The sequence below is a fragment of the Alexandromys fortis genome, unplaced genomic scaffold (assembly GCF_014885135.2).
Source record: "Alexandromys fortis isolate MF-2015 unplaced genomic scaffold, M_Fortis_MF-2015_v1.1 scaffold_96, whole genome shotgun sequence".
In the NCBI taxonomy this organism is placed as follows: domain Eukaryota; kingdom Metazoa; phylum Chordata; class Mammalia; order Rodentia; family Cricetidae; genus Alexandromys; species Alexandromys fortis.
In genome coordinates, this window is record NW_026068053.1 from 2649261 (window position 1) to 2658314 (window position 9054).

Below are 9054 nucleotides of genomic sequence, written 5' to 3' on the forward strand. Positions count from 1 at the left end.
TAACTCCAGAATCTCAACAGACACCCCTAGAATCCAAAGAGGAAAGGCAACAAGCCACTAGATAGCTTGGTCTTCAACTTCTGATTTCCATTCCAAACTAAGAGAGGCACGGTTTCTGTAATCTTGAGGGAACATTTTTGTTGCTTTATCATGGCAGCTACGGGAAGTGAACAGACAAAATTTAAGGGGACACAAATGAGTTAAATTGAAGGAGTGACGTATCTATATATATATATTACCATAGTGGAAGGAGTGATGTATCTGTATATTACCACAATGGGTTGGTATCTCTGACCTGTCATTTCATCTAGAATTACTCCTTTTATGTACACTTCATCTTTAATTATTCCATAAAAGGGTTTATTATAATAAGAAATCCTGGTAAGAAAACAAAATGACTAGAAATAATATTTAAAATATTAAGAATTTGAGGTTGGAAAAAGAGATTCACGCTTTTGGATATTAAACCATATGTATTGCAATAGGCTAAAGTTAGTGAAAGACTGGAGGTACCCAATGATGTTGAAACACAAAGGTTAAAAACATTACTGTTTAGATATGAATAAAAGGTAATGCATAGGGAACATATTTAAGACGCGGTTGGCTATGCAATGGAGAAAGCTGAAATAGGTTCCTGCCATGGACTTCACAGTGCTCATGAGCTTACTTCACATGTTCACCTCTAGATTTAGTGCTATGTTTTACATAGCATTTTACATACTCAATTTTTTTTGAGTGCTTGCAATATAGAAAAATATACTCCCAACACACATATGTACTCACCCCAGATAGGGAACCCACAATAGACCAAAGTACTAATACCATTAAAGTCCAAATTGTTGAACCATGAGCTTTATTGAGGTTTCTTATATGAATGGATGAAGGGTTGCGTACAGGAGCAGAAATGACTCAAAGACACCTGTGTCACCAAGGTCCACCCCAGCATTGACAACAGCTCAGGAAATTGGGAACGTAGGGCACACAGCACAACCTGCTGGCAGCACACTTTCAGTGGTTGGAGAGTATTCTTTCTAGGAGCTTCAGTTGGTCTAAATCTTCTCTATGCTGCTAACCTTGTTCTTATTTCCTCCAGGCAGCTGACTAGTCTCAGAGACTTCTTTGCAATATGGCTGGTCTGAAAGTATCATTTGCTGCTTGGCTTATTTAAGTATCTTTGTAACAAAACTCTGCTTCCTGTGGTGTGTGTGTGGGGGGGGGGTCTAGTGAATCTGGTTAGTTGGTTTTAGGGATTTCCTGAAGCTATTTTGAGTCATTTACCTTTTGGTTTAAGGAGCTTCTAGGCAGTTGTTTACCTTCCTGCTTAAGGAGGGTCTATTCAATCTGAGAGAAAAAAATATTAGAAAACAAACATATACAGAGCTTTGTATTAAACAGAAAAGGCATGCGAACCGTGAAATCAGATATTAATATATGGAGAAAGTATGCAGTAGCTTGATGTTCATAAGTAATACTCAGTATGAAGTAATGGAAAGACAGTGAAAGCAATGTATACATGCAATGCAAATCAATGGTGTTTTCATTTTTTATGCATGTACTCACAGCTATGGTGATCTCATGAATCTAGCAGATATTTACAGAGCATTTCACTTAAACTCAAAAGAAAACATTTTTTTTCATGGATCTTTCTCCAAAATTTGTAACATATGTGGAAGCAAACCAAGTCTGAACAGATATTTAAAAAACGGAAATAACAGCCTGCATCCTACTTGACCACCTTGTGGAACTCAAAATTGAATAACAATTGAGGAAAGATAGAAGTTAAGAAAGAATTTAGGTATTTTCTAGAACTGAATGAAAACACAAGATAGCCATACCAATGTGACACAATGAAGGGAAGTGTATACCACTAAGTGCCTACTTTTAACAAAAATGGAAAGATCTCATATTAGCAACTGAGCAACATACCTACCACCCAAAACAAAAAGATCAAAAAAAAAAAAAAGAAAGAAAGAAAAACAAACAGAGCTGAAGTCAGTAAAACAGAAATAATAAAGGTGAAAAAGCATCAAAGAAATAGTTGGTTCTTTGATTTAAAACAATAATATTGATAAATCAATAGCCAATTAATTAAAAGACACATACCAAAATAAAAATTTCTGAAATTGGTTTTGAAAAGGAGGACATCGGCATAAATATCAGTGCTTTCTGATGCACTCTTACAATAGAAGACAATAATATGTCATGCTCTTCACTACTGCCCTCTTCTGTAGAACAAAGTCCCCTAAAACAAAAACGTTTCAGGCATTTTAGAAAGGAATATAAAGTTTACTTGAAATATCTATCATGATAATGATCTCTTTGGCTATTGGTCACTCTGAGCCACTGAGTATTTGGAATAATGTCTTTCTTCTACATGTATGCACTCAGAGAGAGAGAGAGAGAGAGAGAGAGAGAGAGAGAGAGAGAGAGAAGAGAAGAGAAGAGAAGAGAAGAGAAGAGAAGAGAAGAGAAGAGAAGAGAAGAGAAGAGAAGAGAAGAGAAGAGAAGAGAAGAGAAGAGAAGAGAAGAGAGAGAAGAGAAGAGAAGAGAAGAGAAGAGAAGAGAAGAGAAGAGAAGAGAAGAGAAGAGAAGAGAAGAGAAGAGAAGAGAAGAGGAAAGAAGAGAAAGAAAAGAGGACATCACACAGAAAATTGTTAGGACTTACTATAAACATCTCTACTCCACCAAACTGGAAAAGCTAAAGGAAAGGATTGAATTTCTTGATACATATAACACACCAAAATTAAATAAAGATTAGACAAGCAAGATAAGCAATATAAACAGACTCATAGCGCCTAGAGAAATAGAGGTAGCAATTAAGTCAGACAAACAAAAGAGTGCAGCCCAAATGGATTCAGTGCAGAAGACTAACAAACCTTCAAAGAATTAGCATCAATAAATCGAAAATTGTTCCACAAAACAGAAAAAAAGGAAAATTGTCTAATTTATTTTATGTGATCACTGTTATCTAACAGAAAGGCCCAAAGAGAAAAAGAAAAATTACAGACCAATTCCCTTATGATCATAGGTGCAAATAATTCTCTATAAAATACTTACAAACTAAATCTAAGAACACCTCAAAATGATTATGTACCATTCTCCATAAGGCTTCATTCCAGAGATGCAGAAATGACTCAATATAATTAAATTGATAAATGTTATCCACCACATACTCTGATCATATCTTTAGTTGCAGAAAAGGCCTTTGATAAAATCAAACACCCTATCATGATAAAAGTCCTGGAGAGACTTGGACTTCAAGTAGTATTTTTCAAAATAAAAGCAATTTATAGCATCCTACAGTGAACATGGAGAGAAACTCAAAACATTTCCACCAGCATCTTGAACAAGGGCAGGATTCACACTCCCTCCGTACCTATTTAATATAATATGTGAAGACTTAGCTAGAGTAATAAGATGATTAAAGGAAATAAAGGGGATACAAAGAGGAAAGAAAGAAAAAGTATCTTTATTTGCAGATGATATGATTTGGTATATAACACACCCTAAAAACTCCACAAGGAAACTTCCAAAGCTGATAAATACTTTTAGAAAATAGCAAAATACAAAATCAATACAGAGAGGCATTGCCTCACAAAATTAATACAAAAAAATCAGAACCCTTCCTACATACAAATGAAAAAACAGACTGAGAAAGAAAAGAGAGAAAGAATCCTTTTTACAATGTCCTAAAAAAAAAGCCTAACCAAACGAAAAATCATACCTGTGGATAACTCTAACAAAGCAAGTGAAAAACTCATATAATAAGCTATTGAAATAGAAATTGAATAAAACATGAGAAAATGAAAAGAATTTCTTCCATTCTTATGGATCAATATGATTAATATAGTAAAAAATCCATCCAACCAAAAGAATGTATAGATTCAACACACTCTTCTTAAATTCATATAATTTTTTTATTGAAATCAAAGGACAATTTTAGCTTCATGTGGAAACACACACAAAACAAAACCAAAAGTTGGGTTGTTAAAAAAAAATTCTATAGCAGGGCAGTGGTCGTGCATACCTTTAATCCCAGCACTAGGGAGACAGAAGCCGGCAGATCTTGGTGAGCTCATGGCCAACGTGGTGTACAAAGCAAGTCCCAGGACGGGAGGAGCTGTAACACAGAAAAACATTTTCATAAAACAAAAACAAAAGCAAAAGCAAAAATATGAACAATAAAAGAACTGATGTAGGTAAGTTACTACCATCTCAGATTTCAAGTTGTACTACAGAGCTACAGAAAAAAAAAAAAGAAAAAAAAAACCAGAATATTGGCATAAAAACAGATATGCTCATTTATGGAATAAAATTGAAGACCCAGATATAACTTCACTTACTTATGAAAACCTGATTTTTTTGTAAGCCAAAAAAAGATAAAATAAAATACTCATTGGAAGAAAGACAGTGCTGGGAGCCGATTTGAGTGGCTGCCATTACAAGATGGCATTTGGCCCCGGCCTCGCTTGATACCATAATAAAGGTTGCAGTTCTTCCACCAGAGAACAGGGTGAGTTGTGATCTAGCTGCCCACACTCCCCCTGACCGACAGGGGAACTTCCTTGTGGTCTATAATTGACAAGGATGTTTGCTTTCTTTCTGGCTGGTGGGTCTCCAGAAAAGCAGTTAAAGTATCAAAGTATCAAAGGTTGCTAGGCAGACTCCCTATATAAGCAGCCTCAGCTCAGAGCTAGGGGCCCCTTGTTCCCTGTTCTCCCTATAACCAAGAGGCTCCAATAAAGCATGATTTGGGAAGAATCCTCACCTGGTGGCTGTTATTTCCTGCTGGTCAGGGAGTTCGCCGCAAGACAGCATCTTCTGCGAATGATGCTGGTCAAATTAACTGTCTGTAGAATCCAGATAGATCATACATATCACCTTGCACAAAACTCAACTTCAAATGAATCAAAAACCTCAACATAAAATTAGATATCTGAATCTGATAAAACAGAATGTTGGGAATAGTCTTGAACTCATTATTGCAGAAAAAGACTTTCTCTAGGAGACACAATGGAGGCAATAAGAAGTAATTACTTAATTGGACCTCATGGAACTGAAAAGCTTCCATATGGCAAAAGATACCCATCATTGGGGTAAAGTGGCAAGATGCAAACTGGAAAATGATCTTTATCAATCACACATTTAATAGAGGAATAATATCTAAAATATATAGAGTGTTAGAAAAATATCACAATTAGGAAAGGAGCATTGAGCTAAACAGAGGCTTCTCAAAAGATGGACCCCCAAATGGCTGATAATCACTTAAAGAAATGTGCAACATCCTTAGCTACCAAGAAAATGCAAATCAAAACTACCTTGAAATTTCACCCATTTTAGTTAGAATGGCTAAGGTTAATAAGACAAATGACAGCTCATGCTGGCGGGATAGGGAGAAAGAGGCAGACTTATGGCTAGAACAGAATGTTTATTAATGGTGGTGAGTGGTATGGAAGAGAGGGTAAGACGGGGAATATGGCAAGGGGAACTAACGCTAAGGGCCATGTGAAGAGACATATGGAAACCTACTAACATAGATGCTTCAAATGTACATACGTGAAAGAAATATATGATGTCACCAAATAACAAGGGAGACAATGCCCCATCTAGACATCTTTCACCACCGAGTAAAAGAGAATGTGTTCTGACTAGTTGAGATGTTGACCACCAACTCCATGGAAACCCCAAATTATCAGGCTATTGCCAAGGCTATCAGTTGCCATCCATAAACTGATATAAATCTCTAATGCTGAAGGCAACTTTTTGATATGTCACTGAACATAAAGAAGTCAAGTTTGAGTTGAGCTAGAGCCTTCACCCTCCTGACTGGTGTATTTGGTGCTACAAGATATTCTAAACAAAAGAGAAAGCTAAACACTGGCCCAGATACAAACCCCTATAGTGATGATCTGCCTGCTTGATGTGCTACTATAAACACTGTGGAAATAACAAAGCACGCTCTGATAGGATTTCAGATCCATTCCATGTGATGAATTCATTAGTGCAGAACACATGATACTACTTGGTTGGCCAAGAACCTGAGATTGGATAAGCCATCACCTAAGGGAAAACCAAATACTATTTTTATTAAAGGAATGCAGCAACGAAATGTTTCCTAATGACATTCTGCTATTCCCATAGATCATTGCTTTACTTAGCCATCCTTAGAATGTTTTCTATTGCAGTGTATGAGACCTAATACAGAGACCCACAATTGAACAAAGCATAGAACGGTAGAGATTTTTGAATATTCAGGCCTAAATCATTTCTTCATTAAACCCCTCTCCTCCAGGCTCAGGGAACTATGTGGAAAGAGCAGGCAGAAGAATTGTATGAGCCAGAGGGATTGGATGACAGCAAGAAAATAATGTCTTCCACACACAACAGGACAGAGGCAATAGAAACCAACAGAAGCTGTGGCACCATGCACAGGGCCTGCACAGATTCAAGAAAGACCTGGCCTCAGCTATTAGAGTGTGGAGTAGACATGAGCGCCCACCCCCTAACCATGAAACTATTTCCAACTGACATGTGTTTCCAAGGTTGGCAGACCTTTTGAATAAGGGTACACGGCCAACACATAATGAACTCAACAATAACATTGTTGTACTTTTTGCCTGATACTGCTTTGCTTGGGACTTTCCTTTTACATACTGGTCTTTTATTGTATATTGTGGTTTAAGATTTTGTGGTTTTCTGGGTTCTGTATGCTTGTATGTATTTCATGTGTTTTGTCTTTTACTCTGGTTTGTTTGGATTCTGTTTGTTTTTAGGCCTGTTTTTCCTAAAGAGGTTGTTGGTTTGGTGGAGAGGATCTAGAAGGAATTTCAGGAGTGAAAACAGTAATCAGAATATATTGTATGAAAATATTGCTTCAACAAAAAAAATAAAAAAAAACAAGTATGTCCCTAGATAAGCATCTCTTATTTGGGGTTACTGAGCAGTACTTGAATATCTCAGTAGTTGTCACAAACAACAATTATAAAGAATGGCTGCATTGCTAAAAGAAATCTTTTAAAATAGGCACTTTTTTATGCATATTTAAAATCTCACTACACCATTTCCCCTCCTTTCAGCCTCTCAGGTACTAGCCCTGTGCTGCTCCCTTTCCAATGCATGACTTCTTACTCTTTGTTGTCAATATACATGTAAATAAATATATACATGCAAAAATTTTCAAATATATTAGATTTACAGATTTTTTCTTCCACCCCTTTGTTCTTATTTTCCTGCAATATTTAGATCACATCTGGAAATCATATCTAATTATCCAAATAGCTCAAAAGTTCTGAACAAGCTGCTCACCAGTACTCTCATGTAGGAGGAAAATCAAAGTTTCAGATGCTTTGAGACATACAGTAAGTAAAGTCACCAAAAGGTCTCAGGGGGCCAGTGAGCGAGACCAGAGATAGTTGCTAAAGAAGAACTTCATTTAAGCACGGCCATTTAGAAACAAACACAACAGGAGACAATCCATATTATCTTTTATTTGCTGAATCTTTTTGGTTTTACTGCTGCCAATTCCACCCCTGCAGTTCAGCCCTGGCAGCTAAATTTCACTTATTTCCCAGGAACTTCTCACAAGCTGATAAGAAAGCAAACTTGAAGAAATTTAAAAAAGAAAAGAAAGGAAGGGATAAGGAATGAAGTAAAATCTCCAACTTCACCCCATTCTCTATGCTCATCTCGTTTCTTACAGCTTTATCTAGAATAGAGAAAAACTTGACAACAGGAATTTAAGCCTGACCTAGAAATGGCTGCGTGAACGACTGCTATAAACCTTCATCTTCATGGTTTAATGCATCCTTGTAAAGTCTTCAGCGGTACCACATACGTCTCAGGAGCATAATAAATGTTAGTTCATGCGTGTGCCATCAGAGAGTGAAATCCTTTGATCTTTGGAGCTGCAGAACTGTACCTGTAGCACACGAATCATTGTGCAGCTAGGACCTTCTTTGGTGCAATCATTTATTTAAGTAAGCCATCTGTCAAAATTTCTGTGGAAAATTGCATACTCAAGATAGATTAAAAATAAAAAACATATCGTTGCCATGCCTTGGCTGACAACGGTTTATTTTCCAGATGGGAACAATAATTCTCACTCATTTTCCATGTTATTTTTATAAAAATAAATCCCAAGAACTGCCTCATTTTAAGTAGGTTGTTGTGATTCATGTTCGTAACGTTTGGGACATCTTCATTCAGCCCTAGCCCTGAAGTAGTCTGCTTGGACCCAGCTTGTTATTGCAGTTGATGTAGAATTAATGAAGTGCATGTTGACAATGGTCATGAGTTTGCCAAGTCAGGAGAAGACACGACTGTGCTATTTCTTTTAACCTTAGTTTGTTGAAAATACTTTTGAGTGAGACTTTCCATAAAGAGTGATCAATGAGTACTTCTCACTTTCTCTTCTATCAGGTTCATTGTGTTTGGACTGATATTGAGGTCTTTAATGCATTTGGAGTTGAGTTTTGTGTATTGGCACAGGAGACCACTTCCTACGTATAACCCCAGCAGCACACACAGTAAGGGCCTCATTGAATAAATGGGACCTCCTGAGAATGAGAAGCTTCTGTAAAGCAAAGGATACTGTCACTAAGACACAAAGATAACCCACTGACTGGGAGAAGATCTTCACCAACCCTGCAACTGACAAAGGACTGATCTCCAAAATATATAAAGAACTCAAGAAACTAGATCGTAAAAGTCTTATCAACCCAATTACAAAATGGGGCACTGAGCTGAACAGAGATTTCTCAACAGAAGTTCAAATGGCCATAAGACACTTAAGGAAATGCTCAACTTCCTTAGCGATCAGGGAAATGCAAATCAAGACAACTTTAAGATACCATATTACACCTGTCAGAATGGCTAAAATCAAAAACACCAATGATACCCTTTGCAGGAGAGGTTGTGGAGAAAGGGGTACACTCATCCATAACTGGTGGGAATGCAAACTTGTGCAACCACTTTGGAAAGCAGTGTGGTGGTTTCTCAGAAAATTCAGGATCAACCTACCCCTGGACCCAGCAATACCACTCTTGGGAATATACC